This window comes from Camellia sinensis, chromosome 6 (genome assembly GCF_055761805.1).
Source record: "Camellia sinensis isolate YWXY chromosome 6, ASM5576180v1, whole genome shotgun sequence".
NCBI classification, from domain to species: Eukaryota; Viridiplantae; Streptophyta; class Magnoliopsida; order Ericales; family Theaceae; genus Camellia; species Camellia sinensis.
The window spans coordinates 4120001-4127019 of NC_138966.1; positions in this window are offsets into that span (position 1 = coordinate 4120001).

Consider the following 7019-nt stretch of genomic DNA (forward strand, 5'->3'; position numbering starts at 1 on the left):
GCCACGGCCTCGACCAGCATGCCATGCCACGGCGTCGCCCAACATGCCATGCCACGGCCACGGCCCGCATGCCATGCCACGGCCTCGGCCCGCATGCCTTGCTACGGCGTTGCCCAACATGCCATGCCACGGCCTCGGCCCGCATGCCATGCCACGGCCTCGGCCCGCATGACATGCCACGGCCTCGGCCCGCATGACATGCCACGGCCTCGGCCCGCATGCCATGCCACGGCCTCGGCCCGCATGCCATGCCACGGCCTCGGCCCGCATGCCATGCCACGGCCTCGGCCCGCATGCCTTGCCACGGCGTTGCCCAACATGCCACGCCACGGGCTCGGCCCGCATGCCATGCCATGCCACGGCCCGCATGTCTTTGCCACGGCGTTGCCAAACATGCCATGCCACGGCCTCGACCAGCATGCCATGCCACGGCGTCGCCCAACATGCCATGCCACGGCCACGGCCCGCATGCCATGCCACGGCCTCGGCCCGCATGCCTTGCTACGGCGTTGCCCAACATGCCATGCCACGGCCTCGGCCCGCATGCCTTGCCACCGCGTTGCCCAGCATGCCATGCCACCGCGTTGCCCGTCGTTCCATGCCTTAGCCTTGGCCAACATGTCGAGCCACGGCCTCGGCCCGCATGCCATGCTACGGCGTCGCCCAACATGCCATGCCACGGCCTCGGCCCGCATGCCTTGCTACGGCGTCGCCCAACATGCCATGCCACGGCCTCGGCCCGCATGCCATGCCACGGCCTCGGCCCGCATGCCATGCCACGGCCTCGGCCCGCATGCCATGCCACGGCCTCGGCCCGCATGCCATGCCACGGCCTCGGCCCGCATGCCATGCCACGGCCTCGGCCCGCATGCCCTGCCACGGCGTTGCCCAACATGCCATGCCACGTCCTCGGCCCGCATGCCATGACATGCCACGGCCCGCATGTGTTGCCACGGCGTTGCCAAACATGCCATGCCACGGCCTCGGCCCGCATGCCATGCCACGGCGTCGCCCAACATGCCATGCCACGGCCACGGCCCACATGCCATGCCACGGCCTCGGCCCGCATGCCTTGCTACGGCGTTGCCCAACATGCCATGCCACGGCCTCGGCCCGCATGCCTTGCCACGGCGTTGCCCAACATGCCATGCCACGGCCTCGGCCCGCATGCCATGCCATGCCACGGCCCGCATGTCTTGCCAAGGCGTTGCCAAACATGCCTTGCCACGGCCTCGGCCCGCATGCCATGCCACGGCGTCGCCCAACATGCCATGCCACGGCCTCGGCCCGCATGCCATGCCATGCCACGGCCCGCATGTCTTGCCACGGCGTTGCCAAACATGCCATGCCACGGCCTCGGCCCGCATGCCATGCCACGGCGTCGCCCAACATGCCATGCCCCGGCCACGGCCCGCATGCCATGCCACGGCCTCGGCCCGCATGCATTGCTACGGCGTTGCCCAACATGCCATGCCACGGCCTCGGCCCGCATGCCTTGCCACCGCGTTGCCCAGCATGCAATGCCACCGCGTTGCCCGGCGTGCCATGCCTTAGCCTTGGCCAACATGTCGAGCCACGGCCTCGGCCCGCATGCCTTGCTACGGCGTCGCCCAACATGCCATGCCACGGCCTCGCCCCGCATGCCATGCCACGGCCTCGCCCCGCATGCCATGCCACGGCCTCGCCCCGCATGACATGCCACGGCCTCGGCCCGCATGCCTTGCCACGGCGTTGCCCAACATGCCACGCCACGGCCTCGGCCCGCATGCCATGCCATGCCACGGCCCGCATGTCATGCCACGGCGTTGCCAAACATGCCATGCCACGGCCCCGGCCCGCATGCCTTGCTACGGCGTCGTCCAACATGCCATGCCACGGCCTCGGCCCGCATGCCATGCCACGGCCTCGGCCCGCATGCCATGCCACGGCCTCGGCCCGCATGCCATGCCACGGCCTCGGCCCGCATGACATGCCACGGCCTCGGCCCGCATGCCATGCCACGGCCTCGGCCCGCATGCCTTGCCACGGCGTTGCCCAACATGCCATGCCACGGCCCGCATGTCTTGCCACGGCGTTGCCAAACATGCCATGCCACGGCCTCGGCCCGCATGCCATGCCACGGCGTCGCCCAACATGCCATGCCGCGGCCACGGCCCGCATGCCATGCCACGGCCTCGGCCCGCATGCCTTGCCACGGCGTTGCCCAACATGGCATGCCACGGCCTCGGCCCGCATGCCATGCCACGGCCTCGGCCCGCATGTCTTGCCACGGCGTTGCCAAACATGCCATGCCACGGCCTCGGCCCGCATGCCATGCCACGGCGTCGCCCAACATGCCATGCCACGGCCACGGCCACGGCCCGCATGCCATGCCACGGCCTCGGCCCGCATGCCTTGCTACGGCGTTGCCCGACATGCCATGCCACGGCCTCGGCCCGCATGCCTTGCCACCGCGTTGCCCAGCATGCCATGCCACCGCGTTGCCCGGCGTGCCATGCCTTAGCCTTGGCCAACATGTCGAGCCACGGCCTCGGCCCGTATGCCTTGCTACGGCGTCGCCCAACATGCCATGCCACGGCCTCGGCCCGCATGCCATGCCACGGCCTCGGCCCGCATGCCTTGGTACGGCGTCGCCCAACATGCCATGCCACGGCCTCGACCCGCATTACATGCCACGGCCTCGGCCCGCATTACATGCCACGGCCTCGGCCCGCATGACATGCCACGGCCTCGGCCCGCATGCCATGCCACGGCCTCGGCCCGCATGCCATGCCATGCCACGGCCCGCATGTCTTGCCACGGCGTTGCCAAACATGCCATGCCACGGCCTCGGCCCGCATGCCATGACACGGCGTCGCCCAACATGCCATGCCACGGCCACGGCCCGCATGCCATGCCACGGCCTCGGCCCGCATGCCTTGCTACGGCGTTGCCCAACATGCCATGCCACGGCCTCGGCCCGCATGCCTTGCCACCGCGTTGCCCAGCATGCCATGCCACCGCGTTGACCGGCGTGCCATGCCTTAGCCTTGGCCAACATGTCGAGCCACGGCCTGGGCCAAACTTGCCATGACACGGCCTCGGCCCGCATGCCATGCCACGGCCTCGGCCCGCATGACATGCCACGGCCTCGGCCCGCATGGCTTGCTACGGCGTCGCCCAACATTCCATGCCACGGCCTCGGCCCGCATGCCAAGCCACGGCCTCGGCCCGCATGACATGCCACGGCCTCGGCCCGCATGCCTTGCCACGACGTCGCCCAACTTGCCATGCCACGGCCTCGGCCCGCATGCCATGCCACGGCCTCGGCTCGCATGACATGCCACGGCCTCGGCCCGCATGCCTTGCTACGGCGTCGCCCAACATGCCATGCCACGGCCTCGGCCCGCATGACATGCCACGGCCTCGGACCGCATGCCTTGCTACGGCGTCGCCCAACATGCCATGCCACGGCCCCGGCCCGCATGCCTTGCCACCGCGTTGCCCGGCATGCCATGCCACCGCTTTGCCCGGCGTGCCATGCCTTAGCCTTGGCCAACATGTCGTGCCACGGCCTCGGCCCGCATGCCATGCCATGCCACGGCCCGCATGTCTTGCCACGGCGTTGCAAACATGCCATGCCACGGCCTCGGCCCGCATGCCTTGCTACGGCGTCGCCCAACATGCCATGCCACGGCCTCGGTCAGCATGCCATGCCATGGCACCGCCTTGTCCAGCACGCCGTGCCGCAGCGTTGGCCAGCATGCCTTGGCCGGCATGCCATGCCAATGCCTTGGGCCAACATGGCGTGCCACGGGCTGGGCCATGCCGGTCCGTTGCCCGGCATGCCACGGCCGTGGCGGCATGGCAAGCCACGGCCTCGGCCAGCATGCCATGCCCGGCCTCGCCCAGCATGCCATGGCACGGTCTTGGTCAGCATGCCATGCCATGGCACCGCCTTGTGCAACGTTGGCCAGCATGCCTTGGCCGGCATGCCATGCCAATGCCTTGGGCCAACATGGCGTGCCACGGGCTGGGCGAGCATGGCATGCCACGGGCTGGGCGAGCATGCCACGCCACGGCCTTGGCTAGCAGCAAGGCATGCCACGGCCTCGGCGAGCATGCCATGCCATGCCAAGGCCAAGGCCAAGGCCAAAGCCAAGGCCAAGGCCAAGGCCAAGGCAGTGGGCAAGGCCAAGTCCCTGTGCAAGGCATGGCCAAGGCCAAGGCCATGGCATGCCACCGCCTCGATCGATCTTTTTGAACATGATTCTTTTATAATCTTACCCAAACCGTGCAACACAATTAAAAATGCACTACAATCAATTTTAAATGTCATTCCCTATTTTTTTGCAATTTTTCTGGAGCTTTTCGAATTTTTAAAGCCCTTATTTGGCATAAAAAAAATCAAAATAAAATAAAAAAAATGAAAAAAATAATTTAATAATTTCTATAATTACTAGTGAATCATCCTTTAATTATGGGAATTTTTCCATAATTTTTTGACCATTTTTATTAATTTTTATTATTTTTTAAGTATTAATATCGAAATAAATTAAAATAAAATATTTTCGGTAAAAAAATATTTTTTTTAATTTTTTTTATGGTGTATTAAATTATTTCCTACAACTTTCATGTTGAAAGTTTTGGCAAAAAACCATTACTTTTTAAAAAAACCCCATTATGACTCCTCGAACATGCTTGATGTTTCCTCCTGCCAGACTGAAAAGGGCTTAACAGGCTATTATAAGGGGGGGGCACCTCCCTTGTCCAGGGCAAGGCAGTGGCAGGTACGCCCCATGTTGGGCGCGGCCTGGGCTGCGGCCTTGGGTTACATGCACTGCGGCTCGACCGCGGCCTGGGCTGCGGCCTGGGGCGGCTCGGCCGCGGCCTTGGGCGGCCTGGACCGCGGCCTTGGGCGGCCTTGCGCGGCCTGGGCGCGGCCTTGCGCGGCCTGGGCGCGGCCTTGGGCGGCCTGGCCACGGCCTTGCGCGGCCTGGGCGCGGCCTTGGGCAGCATGGCGTGGCATCCGCGCGGGCGTGGGCGGCCTGGCATGCGCGCGGCATGGGCAGCACGGCATGGCATGCGCACGGCCTGGGCGGCCTGGCATGCAGCCGGCCTGGCATGCCCGCGGCGTGGGCAGCACGGCATGGCATGCGCACGGCCTGGGCGGCCTGGCATGCAGCCGGCCTGGCATGCCCGCGGCGTGGGCAGCACGGCATGGCATGCGCACGGCCTGGGCGGCCTGGCATGCAGCTGGCCTGGGCAGCACGGCATGGCATGCGCACGGCCTGGGCGGCCTGGCATGCAGCCGGCCAGGGCAGCCTGGCCTGGCATGCCCGCGGCGTGGGCAGCGTGGCCTGTGCGAATACCGCGCGCGTGGTCTTTTGACCACGGTGCGCGTGTTGCGCGCATGGTCGCGCACGCCTTTGCACGCCTTCGCACGCAACGCACGTCTAGTGATAAGAACCGCAGCCAAGGCAGCCCAGCCCCAAGGCCATGGCCAGCAGCATGGCATGCCACGGCCAAGGCAGGCCAGCCAAAGCCAGCAGCATGCCATGCCAAGGCCAAGGCCAGCAGCATGCCATGCCACGGCCAAGGCAGCCCAGCCAAAGCCAGCAGCATGCCATGCCAAGGCCAAGGCCAGCAGCATGCCATGCCACGGCCAAGGCAGCCCAGCCAAAGCCAGCAGCATGCCATGCCAAGGCCTAGGCCAGCAGCATGCCATGCCAAGGCCTAGGCCAGCAGCATGCCTTGCCACGGCCAAGGCAGGCCTGCCAAAGCCAGCAGCATGCCATGCCAAGGCCAAGGCCAGCAGCATGCCATGCCACGGCCAAGGCAGCCCAGCCAAAGCCAGCAGCATGCCATGCCAAGGCCTAGGCCAGCAGCATGCCATGCCACGGCCAAGGCAGCCCAGCCAAAGCCAGCAGCATGCCATGCCAAGGCCTAGGCCAGCAGCATGCCATGCCACGGCCAAGGCAGGCCTGCCAAAGCCAGCAGCATGCCATGCCATGCCAAGGCCAAGGCCAGCAGCATGCCATGCCACGGCCAAGGCAGCCCAGCCAAAGCCAGCAGCTTGCCATGCCAAGGCCAAGGCCAGCAGCATGCCATGCCACGGCCAAGGCAGCCCAGCCAAAGCCAGCAGCATGCCATGCCAAGGCCAAGGCCAGCAGCATGCCATGCCACGGCCAAGGCAGGCCTGCCAAAGCCAGCAGCATGCCATGCCAAGGCCAAGGCCAGCAGCATGCCATGCCACGGCCAAGGCAGCCCAGCCAAAGCCAGCAGCATGCCATGCCAAGGCCTAGGCCAGCAGCATGCCATGCCACGGCCAAGGCAGCCCAGCCAAAGCCAGCAGCATGCCATGCCAAGGCCAAGGCCAGCAGAATGCCATGCCACGGCCAAGGCAGGCCAGCCAAAGCCAGCAGCATGCCATGCCAAGGCCAAGGCCAGCAGCATGCCATGCCACGGCCAAGGCAGCCCAGGCAAAGCCAGCAGCATGCCATGCCAAGGCCTAGGCCAGCAGCATGCCATGCCACGGCCAAGGCAGGCCAGCCAAAGCCAGCAGCATGCCATGCCAAGGCCAAGGCCAGCAGCATGCCATGCCACGGCCAAGGCAGCCCAGCCAAAGCCAGCAGCATGCCAGGCCAAGGCCTTGGCCAGCAGCATGCCATGCCACGGCCAAGGCAGGCCTGCCAAAGCCAGCAGCATGCCATGCCAAGGCCAAGGCCAGCAGCATGCCATGCCACGGCCAAGGCAGCCCAGCCAAAGCCAGCAGCATGCCATGCCAAGGCCTAGGCCAGCAGCATGCCATGCCACGGCCAAGGCAGCCCAGCCAAAGCCAGCAGCATGCCATGCCAAGGCCAAGGCCAGCAGCATGCCATGCCACGGCCAAGGCAGCCCAGCCAAAGCCAGCAGCATGCCATGCCAAGGCCTAGGCCAGCAGCATGCCATGCCACGGCCAAGGCAGCCCAGCCAAAGCCAGCAGCTTGCCATGCCAAGGCCAAGGCCAGCAGCATGCCATGCCACGGCCAAGGCAGCCC